The following is a 13,230-nucleotide window of genomic DNA, read 5'->3' on the forward strand; positions in this document are numbered from 1 at the left end:
TCAAAATTTAGAATTCTATGGCAATTAATAACATTTATTCCAATCCCATGGTATGTCCCAAAAGTCAAAAAAAAACAAAAAAAACAAAAAAACCACAACTAGTTTTCTTCCCCTTTTGCTCAATTCTGACCTAGTATTTATTTTATCTACCATATATACACCATGAAGATCTTGAGAGGAAATGATACCTGAAAGTACAAACTGTTCCCGACTTAATGATGGTTCAGTGTCTGACTTTTCAACTTTGTAATCATGAGAAAGCCGTACGCACTTAGTAGAAACTGTACTTGGACTTTTGAATTTTGATCTTTTCCTTGCTAGCAATATGCAGTGTGATATTCTCTTGTGATGCTTGGTAGTGGCAGGGGACAGTGGCCGGCAGTAGCAGCTCTCGGCCCCACGACCATGAGGGCAAACCACTTTTACACTTCTACTTCTAACAGCAAATTAGATTCCCTGCTAAGATATCTGGTTTCCCCGAGTTTTACAAAGTTCGCTATACTCTCACGATCTATTCCATTACAGTCGTTCTTCAGTCAGCACACAGCTCATTTCCTGAAATTAAAGCCCTCTTAAGATAAATGTGAACTTTCTCTCTCTCCTCTCAATCTCCCACTGCCCACCTTCCCCACCTCTTGTCCTCTCTAATGCTGGTTAGATCTTTTCAAAATATTCCAAGTATATTTTTAAAGGAGATCATTTGATATATATTTTTGGTTATTTCAATTAAGCCATTGTGTTTCAATTTCTATAATTCTAGTTAGAAAACAGCTATTAAAACCAGCATAAATTTCTATAATAAGGAAGAAATGGACTTAGAGAAATGACAACTTCTTATGCCTTTTCCATTCCTATGGAGGAAAAGGTATTTAAGGTAATGACTTTTTACCAGAACTCTAGGTATAGAGGGATAACTAATAGAAGAATAATTGGTGGAGTGTATTGAGGCTGGTAGTTCTCAAACTTTAGTGTATATCAGAATCACCTAGAGGACTTGAAAAAACACAAATTGCTGAGTCCCACCCTCAGAATTTCTTTTTCAGTAGGTTTAGAATGGGGCTAAAGAATTTATGTTTTTAAAATGTTTTCATATCTTGGCAGTTGTAAATAATGCTGCTGTGAACATTGGGGTTCATGTGTCTTCAAATTAGTGCTTTTTTTTTGGATATATATCCAGGAGTGGAATTGCTGAGTCATATGGTAGCTCTATTTTTAGTTTTTTGAGAAAGCTCCATACTGTTTTCCAGGGTAGTTGCAGCAATTTACATTCCCATCAGCAGTGTGAGAGGGTTTTCTTTTCTCTACATCCTTGCCAACATTTGTTATTTGTGTTCTTTTTGACGATGGCCATTCTGACAGGTGTGAGGTATATCTCATCGTGGTTTTGATTTGCATTCCCTTGATTATTAGTGATGCTGAGCATCTTTCATGTGCTTGTTGGTCAATCTGCATGTCCTCTTTGGAAAAATGTCTATTCAATTACTTCCGCACATTTTTAAATTGGCTTTTTTTTTTTTTTTGATGCTGAGTTGTATGAGTTGTTTATATATGTTGAATATTAATTGCTTATTGGTCATATTTATATGCAAATATTTTTTCCCACTCAGTAGGTTGTCTTTTTGTTTTGTTAATGGTTTCTTTCCTTTGCTGTGCAACCTAAGTGTCCATCAACAGATGAATGGACAGGTCATTCTCACTTTCTTGCCTTCTGAGATGGCCGCACTCAGTCTATGGAGTGTGTATCTACCTTTACTTTAACGTTTACTGTAACTATCCCCCCGCCACCATGTGCATCTCTCTAAATAAATCTACTTTTACTAAAAAAAAAAAAAGAAAAGAAAAACCCCAAAAACAGCTGAATGGATAAAGAAGATGTAGTGTGTGTGTATGTGTGTCTGTGTGTATACACACACAATGGAATACTACTCAGCCATAAAAAGGAATGAAAGATTTGCCATTTGCAGCAACATGGATGGACTTGGAGGACATTATGCTAAGTGAAATAAGTCAGACAGAGAAAGATAAATACTGTATGATAGCACTTAATTATGAACCTAAAAAATACAAGAAAACAATGAATATGACAAAGAAGAAGTAGACTCACAGATATAGGGAACAAGTTAGTGGTTACTAGCTTGAAAGGGAAGGGGTAAGGGAAAATATAGGGGTAGGGGATTTAAAGGTAGAAACTATTAGGTATAAAATAAGCTACAAGGATAAACTGTATAACAGGATTATATCAAATATTGTATGATTATAAATGGAGTGCAACCTTTAAAAATTGTGATTCACTGTATTGTACACCTATAACTTAAATAACATTGCATATCAACTATACTTCAATAAAAAAATGCTTTCAGTTTATGCTGATGCTTTTTTTTCCAGGTACCATGTTTTAACAACCACTGATTTAGGTTCTAGCCAAAGAAATCTATCATCTAGTTCCTAGTATTTTATGTATATCTTTTGTAAACATTATTTAAGGAAATGTTGATTTATATAACAGGGGTTTGATGACTTACTTTACATGCAAGAGTGAATTTTGATCATTCAGGGACTGCATAGTTAGTGAATAATCCAGGCTTATTATTTTTTATCTTCTATTCTATCACCTTTTTATAATTTTTAATTTTATTCTTGTCTATTTCCAATAGAGTAGAGAATTTGTGCAGATCCTTGTGTAAGATTAACTACTAGACAATCTGAGAGCAAGTTTGGCTGCATTAGTTTATTGCAAAATATGTGTCTGCATAATAATGACCATTAATCAATGAACAACAAAAATTTTGTATATTCCTAGGATATTTTAAAGTCACAGCCTGAAAGAAATAAAATACTTCCCAAATTAGCTACCTGGAAAAGCCAATTCACATTAATGGAGTTAATAATATTTTCATAGAGTGTATTTACTTAGTATCTTGTAATAACTCATAATAGAGTATAATCTGCAAAAAAGAGCAGTATCACTCTACTGTATACCTGAAACCAACACAATATTGTACATGTACTTCAACAACAAAAAAAAGTGTAAATTTTTAATACTCTCATTTTGTATCATCTTTCAAGTAAAGATACTTTTTACTCAAGAAAAAAGTATTTTAAATGTTTAGTTGCATACTAAGCATTTTGACTTTTTGCCTTGAGTTCCTCTTGGCATGATATTTCTATGCTAATTTGGTTCATTACATTTTTGTGGGCTGAAGAAGATTGTGTAATTCTGTGTGGATTCCCCCAGTGCATAGGCATTTTGCACTGGAAGCACACCAGGTCCTTTGGCTTTTATGACCTGTGAATAATACATAGCTCAACTGGATTTCCAGTATACAAACATGAAAAAACAAAGAGTGGAAAATACTACTATCATTTCTGAGTGATGAAATATCTGGACACATGTGAGCTCTTAACTTATTTCTACCCATTTGCAGGACACATTATGTAGTTCATTTGTGTAAAACAGTATGTCAGAAGGACTTTGCTTATTTTACTTAAGTGGTTTAATTTTTTGACAGTCAGTGTGTGCTGAATGTTAACCGAACTCTTCAGTAGCTGGCTTATCTGGCAAACTATCAAATAGCTGTAGAAACTGGCAATTCAGAAGTCAGCCAGTAGAAGAAATCTTCAAGTGACCCCACTCTTTTCTATGGTCAGAAAATGCCAGCTGACTGTAGTTAAATTAAGAGTAAAATTATCTGGAAACATAGTTTTAAAGTAACATATAGACATCTAACCATTTACTAACATACATTATCTCTTGATAACATTTTCTCTTTCAAACTGAAGAGACATGAGGTAGAGAATATTGGAACTTTTTCTAGAAGGGATTCCTAAATGAACATTTATAAATCATTGATTTGTTTCACTTATTTCTATGTCTGAATAAAATAAAAGAGCAATGTTTGTAAACATTTCATTTCCATCCTCTCCATGAAGAGGTAAGCAAAGATTATTTGTCACTTCTGTTGTCTAAATAGTATGTAATCATTTTAACAGAATTTGCATATACTTAAAATTTTTAGGATTTGTGTTCAGTAATGCAAATCCCTCCAAAATTTGGTGATCATTTCTCGGTCACTTAGTGAATTGGACCATTATGAGGTCCCAGTCAGTCAACAGGAAAGATGTTAAGTATAAAGTAGAGGCATTGAAGTCAAAAGGTAGGAGGCAGGAAAAAAAAAAAGTCAGACTACAAAAGAGTTCTGTCCAGGAGAAAGTGTTCAGATGTACACCTATAAAACAAATCATGGCTTAATCTGATTCCATCTTTCATTCAGGAATGGCATGAAGGAAATCTTACTAATCTCAAGAAATACCCAACCGTAGGTCCACATTTTATGACATCCTGGCGTCCGTTAGTGTATTGGATACCCTAGTAATGCTCTCCACTTATTTATTCTCTTTAGACCAAATGTATAAATTGCCCTTTGTTTCCACACAATCATTCCATTGTTTGGAACTTTTGGTAGCACTAAAGTTCACTCTCTTATGGTAATTGATAACATCAGTCACACGAGCATTTTCTACCACATATACCTCAAGTATTGCTGTAGATCAAAACGTACAGTAAGTAAAAGGATCAATGGGACTAGTGTTTGGAAATGCAAAATTTACTGTCCCGTAACCACTCACTTTCCAATTTCCTCTCAAGGCAGACTTTGAAGGGTCATTTTGTGACCACCTTTTTTCTTTTTTATTCCTCTCAGAAGAACTTGTTTTTTTTTGTTGAAAGGACAGAATGGCTTTTGCAGATTTTTCTTGCACGGTAAGAAAATACGACATAAAATAGAAGCATTTTTCCCACAGCCACAATAACACAAAGTCGGAAAATAGCTGTTGAGTGACACACAAGACAGATACTGATAGAAAATTATTTTTCAATAGAAAGAATGATACGTGTAACAGGGTTTCTATGCAGTACTTGGGTGAGATTATACTAAAAGAGCTCTGAATTTCTACCCCTAACTTTTCTCAGCTTAGCCATGCGACCACTCTGGCACAGCAAACAGCCTTCACTCTCCATCCTGAGATATGATAGACAGATATTAATAACTGCACTGTTTGCTATTCAAGACCACATGAGTGGATGACACAGATACTTTTAGAACTTTCATGTTATTTTCAACAGTGTTTTTCACATCGTTGATTTTCCTAACCGTATCTCAATTAGATCTATTAATACAGCATTCATTCATTCAAAAATCATTCAGTAAACATTAACTGACTGCCCCCTGTGAAAAGTTTGAATGAACGTTTCTACTGGTAAAGTATTTCCAACAGAGAGGTGAAAAAAAAAAAAGAACTATCTTTTTATCTTCACTTTTCTAAGGTTCAGAGAGGAGAGGAAGGAGGAAACAGAATATGCAGTATACTCTGAAATTGTTCAAATGGGAAATTCAAGTAGTAGGAAACCTCCAGTGAATTCATTTTGAAAATGGAGTATAATAGAACAACTAGGGAAAGAACAAATGATCACACAGAGTAGAGGACCCATGTAGGAGTGGAATAGACACGAAGATTTCAAAAACCAGGTACTTCTAGTGGAACTTACTAATTCTTTTTTTTTAATTGAAGTATAGTTGATCTACAACGTTGTATTATTTTCTGGTGTACAGCACAGTGATTCAGTTATAACTTTTAAGAAGATATGTATGATACTGTCCTATTACCTCTTTTTGTTCCTAAAGGAGCTGTCTAATATTTACTAATTTTCCCCAATGTAAGTTATCCCAAGAGGAAACAGGTGCAGTGTTTAAGAACACAAGCTATGGTGCAAGATTATCAATGCTTAAATTTCGGCTCTACTACCTATGACATTACAACCTTAAAAAAGTTACTGAAGTTCTCTATGTTTTCATTTCTTTATCTGTAAACCTGGGATGATACTGGTACCTATCTTGTTGTGAGGATGAAGTAAATTCATATATGGTAAGTACTTAGATGAGTGCCTGGTACATCACAAGTACCACATAGGTGTTCAATACAATTATTTTCCTCACTGGAGTCTCTAAATGAGGAACACCACATATTAATTGACAGTAAGACAGATTATTTATAATCAGGACTGTTCCAGAACATTCACGGCACAAATAATAATCACAATAATGACTATATACAGAGAGGTTAGCCTTGCCTAGCACTATCCTAAATTTGCTACATGCTATCTCTAATTATCATCTGAACCCTGGGTTGTCCCTGGAATTATCCCTATTTTGCATATTAAAAGACTGAGGCAGCCTGACATTAATTCACCCGAGTTCTCGGAGCTAGAAAATGCTTGAGCTGTGGTTTGAATCCAGACACTCTGTCTCCAGAGCTTGCACTGTTAACTTGCAGTGCCTCTAAAAGTACCATATAGATATAAATATTTATATCCAAGGTAATTCAAAGCTACTTAAATTGTTAACAAGAACATCCAGCTTTTCCAATACTCTGGATAAACAGAATTTTACTACACATACTTTTAATGCATCATTAAATTTCCTAATAAACTTTCCATCTTGAGCTTCCTTCCTAATCCTGCACGGTCCGTTGTATTCATGGATTTGCCACAAGATGGCAAACTCCACTAAGAAGTGCGCATCCTCATCAGGTGCAAAGACCGGTCTTTAGGTGCTTTACAAAAGAGCCAGAAAAAAGAAAAAAAGGGAAAAAAAGCTGAGGCGCCTTCTGTGACTGCTTTTCACAAACGAAGATATTCAGCCTTCATTTAACAATGATCATTTTTGGCAGAAACACTCAATAATATTCAACTCATGTGTTCAAAGCTACGCCTTTTGTTTCTCTTTTTCAAAAGCATTGTATTCTGTCTTATAGATTCAGTATTTGGCTCTCAAGATCAAAACTCTTCGTCTGGCTTTCACATGAAATATTTTGATGATATAGAGATTATATAATCCCCTGGGAAAAGCATTCTTCCAATGCACCTATCCAAATGGGTGCTCTGGATGGAAATAAACATTTGCATTTCAGCTGTTCTGTGGCCTGTCAACATCACGATGTCCCATCAACACTGCCAGGGCATTAGCAGGAGACTAAACACTGGGGCAGAGCCTTGATAAGTTAGACGGACTAACTGAAACCGATGGAAACGGTCCTTTATGGGCAGATTCCAAGGGCTAATTCTGTGCAGAAAATAACTAAAAGTTTGACCTGCTTTACATTTCTAAGTACAATGATATTAATAATTGGAATGACAACGCCATGAGACACACTACAAAATACACCTTCATCTTATTAAAATACAGCCTCTTTTTCAGATTACAGTTGCAGTAGGATTCCAAGGCATCGCTTGCAGTTTAAAAAGTTGGGTATGGTTAAGAAAGACTCTCATGTTTAAGTAACAACGTGCTGTGAGTGATGGGGTCTGCTCAGAGAGCTGTCAGTTCTTTTTAAACCGTGGAGTACAATTCCCAGACAGCTAGAGAACGGTCCCTCCATGAGTGGTGGGGTCAACGAAAAGTCATCTGTGGCTCCAGCTTTCTCACCCCAGAATCTGAAAGGCTGAATCTATAGAACTCATGGCTCTGGCCAGCTCTGGAGTGGAAAATGGATTTGAGAGATTAAGCTTAAATCTCTTGTGGATGAAGGGAAGGGACTAAATTCAGGACTACTGTGCAGGCTGAGTGAAGATACAATGCTCTCACCAAACCCTGCAGGTCGTTACCTCAGGGATGAGGTCTCAATCCTGAGACCCTTCTTTGTCTTCCTCACTTAGGAGGGAAAAGGAAGTTTTAAGATGTGGAACTTTTTAATATACATTTATTTTTAAATGTTTCATCTGTTTACTTCTATATACAACAGGATGCATTTGGGCTTTTTTCATTAAGTCCTTTACCTGTGCTCCAAAAAAATCCTCATTTGTACTCAGTTCTGTTAAATATTAATGCATCAAAAGGTTTGCCAGAATTCATAGACTGGAATCAGTCTTTTATCTCTGGTGTATCTACATTCAAATGACTGCTTTAGGCCCTGTGGTGGCTGCTGAGAGGAGGTCTTGGAGGTCAACGGCTGTGATAATTGTTAAAATAGGAAGAAATGTTACTTCATAGATTCAGAGTTCTTATGCAACTTGTGAAGTAGTAAGTTCAATGGAGTTTTTGGAAGTTTCTAATAATAATGATCCTATTAAGAGTGTGCACAGATGAAGATTCAGGTCAACCCTGTCCACTAGCTCCTCCCATGATCCCTGTGGTACAGACTTCCCTAGTGGTCAAAGACACACGTCTGCTCCTTGTCATTTTAAGGCAGTCCATGATTAATGGAAAAAGCAAAAGAAAAGGGGAGTAGCTAAGGTATTTACATCAATAATGAATTGGGAGACATATTCATTGAATAAAACAAGAATCTGAATAAACCGCATGACTCAGACATTATATCCAGTATTTACTGCTTCTTTAACAGATTGGTTTTTATGAAATACTTTATAAAGGCATAGTGATTGATTCACCAAGTGCAATCACTTGCGTTTACCAGAATTTTCTAAACATATTTCCACAAACATTTTCTTTTTATGTAACTCAGTGAAAGATTAAGTGACTTTCCCAAGATTACTAGCAAAAGAATGCCACATTTGTATCTAAAGAAAATGAAGCTTTGATGCAGGGAAACTGTGATCAGAACACAGTTAAACATCTCCTGGGGAATGGCCTTTACCATCACCTGTCTGGCTACCACCTTCATATGTCCAACAGACAGCGACGTAGAACTCTGAAACTGATGGCCTCCCCTTCCCCTAGAGGAGGAATGGAATTTATTACAAAAATGACTGTAGCATTTGGTATAAAGTGTAATTCAGAAGGCTTTGGTGAATACGTCAAAATCAAGAAGAAGGTTTTATGGGGGAAGTAGGGAGTTCATATTAAGGCAAAACAAGCTGACCACCAATAATAATAATGACGATAATGTTAATAATAAAAAAATGGTAATAATAACAATAGTAGCACATAATTGCTAAAGAGTGTAAACTCACTTGACGTCCTAGGCAAAATGCCCAGGCAAGAAGAGAATTCAGCAGGTGGGACGCTAGGGTAGGGATTGGGGGAAGGGCAGGGTGAAGGGGGTGACAAGCATTCTTAATCAAGAGTCAATTGATCAAATAAATAGCTGCATGATGGGGAGAAGCCCAAAGTCCCCAATAACATTTAAGTCTAAGCCTTTTTTGGGAAAAAAAATAGCATTTTTTTTCCTCTCAAAATATTAGATGTTGGCATTGAAGTGTGAAAGGCCTAGAGGATGAGACTGAGGATTCTAAGAACAGAGTAGTATATATTGATTTGATAGATCTTTTTAAAACACTCAGAAGAGCTGCTGCTTTTCAAGCAGTTTTGAAGGAGACCATCCTTCTCACCACCATCATGTTTCTGTTGGTGGTATTGTTTTAAATTGGGGAACCTGAGAACAAAGTTATGCTTCCCGACAAATAAAGGCAACAAAGTAACCTCATGATTACAAACACTATGTAGACACAAAAATCTACATGGACTTATTTAGGTTTTTGTTATAATCTTCCCAAATGGAAGTTAACTGAGATGAGAAAATCATTGAGGTGGCGGGTCACTGTACAAAAAGCCACAGGCGGGGAGCTATAGTTCTCACACCAGCTCTGAACCTCTATTTTCTTCTCTTTCTTTTCTCTCTCTCGTGTACGTGTGTGTGTTGTGTGTGTGTGTGTGTGTGTGTGTGTGTGTGTGTGTGTGTGTTTACAGCTCCTCTCTCCTTTCTTCAGTGTAGATATGTCATGCATTTGGAATAGAGTTGGGTTCATTTGTCACAGTCTGTGGCTCATCTTGGGTTCCCAATACATATGGGTTGAGCCTTAATTTGCATACAGTAATATTCACTCTTTGTGGTGTCCAGTTCTATGGGTTTTAACAAATGCATAAAGTCACATATCCGCCAGCACATTATCATATAGAACAGTTCCATCAACCCCCAGTGTCTCCCCCTGGGCTCATCCTACTCTCAGTGCCTGGCGAACTCTGATTTCTTTTTGCTTTTACAGTTTTGTTTATCTGAATTGTCATACGAATGGTGTCATACAATTTGCAGTCTTTTGGATCAATTTACTTGGTTTAACGGCCTAGTAGGATGAGCATTATAACACACTTTCATTTTTTAAAGAAATTGTCTAACTGTTCTCCACAATTTTGCATTTCCACCAGGAGTGTATGTGTCTTCTAGTTGTTCCATATCCTCAGCAGCACTTGTCAGTTTGTCTTTCAAATTTTAGCCACACTGGGCAGGGTGGGGGTATAGCTCAGTGTAGAGCATGTGCTTAGCATGTGTGAGGTCCTGGGTTCAATCCCTAGTACCTCCATTAAAAAAAAATAAAATAAAATAAATTTTAGCCATCCTGACTGGTTTAAGATTTTCATTTGCATTTTGTTAACAACTATTTATTATATCTTACATGCTGATTTGCCCACTGTATCTCTGTGGTGTAGTGTCTACTTAGATATTTTGCCCATTTTGTATTGGGTTATTTTCTCATGGTGGAAAGTTTTAAGTTTTTTTAAAAATACATTTTGGATAAAAGTCATCAGACAGGTTATCTGCAAGTATTTTCTTTCATTCTGTTGCTTGCCTTTTCAGTCACTTGAGAGGGCATTTCACAAAACGATTTTAAAAATGATAAAGTCAAGCTTTAAATTAACTTTTTTTTTTAGAATAGTTTAAGGTTCACAGCAAAATTGAGGGAAAAGTACAGAGGTTTCCCATGTACCTTCTATTCTCACCGTGCATAGCTTCCCCTGTTATCACCATCCCCAACCAGAGTGATACATTTGTTGCACTGACACATTATAGCCAACCAAAGTCTAGGGTCTGGCTTACAGTTCACTGTTGGTGTTGATGGATTTAGACACACGGATAATGACACGTATCCATCCTTAAGGCATCATACAGAGTATTTTCACTGCTTTGAAAATTCTCTGTGCTCCACCTTTCATCCCTCCTCATCTCCCCAATGTCTAGCACATGCTGATCATTTAACTGTCTCCATAGTTTTGTTTTTCCAGAATGTCGTATAGTTGGAATCAGACAGTAGGCAGCCTTTTCCAGATTGGCTTCTTTCACTTAGTAATATGCCCTGAAGCTTCCTCCATGTCTTGTTCCGGCTTGATAGCTCATTTCTTTTTAGGACTGAATGATATTCCATTGTCTGGACACATCAGACTCTATTTATCCATTCACCAACTGAAGCACATTTTGAGTGCTTCCAAATCTTGGCAATTATGAATAAAGCTGCTATAAACATCAGTGTGAGGCTTTTGCATGGACATAAGTTTTCAACTCTTTGGGAATAAATGCCAACGAGAAATCTGTCAATTTTTTAAAAACTTTACTGTTCACGTCTTTGGTATCACATCTAAAACTCCTCTGTCAAACTCAAGCTTGTGCAAATTTTCTCCTATGTTTTATTCTACAAGTTATATAGTTTTATATCTTCCACTTAAGTCTATGATACATTATGAATTAATTTTTAGATAAAGTGTGAGATTTAAGTCACTTGTTTTTGCTTTTGGATGACAAATGCTTAATTATTCTAGCACTATGTAATGAATACAGTATGCTTTCTGCACTGAATTGCCTTTGCACTATGTCAACAATCAGTCAGCTTTATTTGCATTGACGTCTTTGGGATCTCTGTCGTGCTCCATAATCTATGTGTCTATCACACTCCACTACCACACTATTGATTTTTGGCGCTTTATAGTAAGTCTTCCAACTGGGTAGGGTGAGTCTTTCCATTTTGTTTTCCTTTTTCAGAATCACTTAGTCTATTCTGGATCCTTTCCCTTTCCATAGAAATTTAGAATCATTTTGTTGGTATTGACAAAAAAGCTTTTAAAGGTTTTGATTGGGATTGCACTGATTTCATAGAGCAAATTACATGTAAATGACAGGTTAATAATACTGAAGCTTAAAATCCCTCACCAGGTTATAACTTTTCATCTTTCAAGATTTTCTTTGATTTCCTTCATCATTGTTTTCTAGGTTCTAGCATGGAGTCCCCAGTATTTATTTAAAATATATATATCTAAGCATTTCTTTTTTTTTTATGCTATTATGTTTGGGTTTCTTTTTTTTTTTTTTAAATTTCAAATTCCAGTTGTTCAATGGTAGATGAAGACGTCCTTGATTTTTCTGCACTGACTTTTTATCCTATGATCTTGTCAAACACACTTATTCATTCTGATAGCTTTTGGTTAAATTGGAGGAGGGGGATTTTTACATAGACAATCATGCTAATAGAAAAATATTTTTTTTCTCTATTCAATAAGCCATTTATTTTTGTATCTTGCTCTATTCCACCAAGAAGGACTTCCAAAACAATGCTGACTAAGAGTGGGGAGAGTGGACATTTTTGCCTTTTTTACTGACCTCAGTAGTAAACAATTTAGTTTCTCAGAATGGAGCCTGCTTTGAGATGTAGAATTCTGTGGTTACTATTGTTTTGTAGATGTCCTATATCAGGTTAACAAAGTTTTATTTTATTCTTAGTTTGCTGAGAGTATTTATCATGAATTGGCATTGCATTTTATCAACATTTTTTTCTGCATATATGGGATATTCATATTTTTTCCACTTTAGTCTGTTAATATGGTGAATTATATTATGTGCTTTTCAAGTATTGAAATAACATTGCATTCTTGGGAAGTAACCCAGTTTTTCATCATGTTTAATACTTTTCATATATTTTTGAATTCAACTTATTTAGGATTTTAGTGTGTATGTTCATGATGCCAGGTCTGGAGCTTTCTTATAAAATTTTTGTCTGACTTTGGTATTAGAGTACGGCTGCCCTCAGAAAGTGTGTAAGTGTTCCCTCTTCTATTTTTCTGGAAGAAATTGTGTATATTCAGTATTATTTCTTCCCTAAATATGTTTTAGAGATCATCACTGAAAACATCCAAGTCTGGGGTTTTGTTTTCTTGTAAGATTTTTAACAAAAAAATTTAAAGTTTTAATAGATACAGGACTACTAAGGTTATCTATTTTTGTCTGTTTCATTAGTCTGTGTTTTTCAAGAAAATGATTCACTCATCTAATTTGCTGAATTTATAAGCATAGAATTGTAGGATTCTCTTATTTTCCTTCAAATGTCTGTGGGATCCCTCATGACGTCCCCTATTTCATTCCTAACACTAGTAAATTCTGTTTCCTCTCTTGTTTCATTGCCAGTCTGAGCACAGCTTCAACGATTTTACTCATCTTTTCTGACAACCACCCTTT

This window comes from Camelus ferus, chromosome 7 (genome assembly GCF_009834535.1).
Source record: "Camelus ferus isolate YT-003-E chromosome 7, BCGSAC_Cfer_1.0, whole genome shotgun sequence".
NCBI lineage: Eukaryota > Metazoa > Chordata > Mammalia > Artiodactyla > Camelidae > Camelus > Camelus ferus.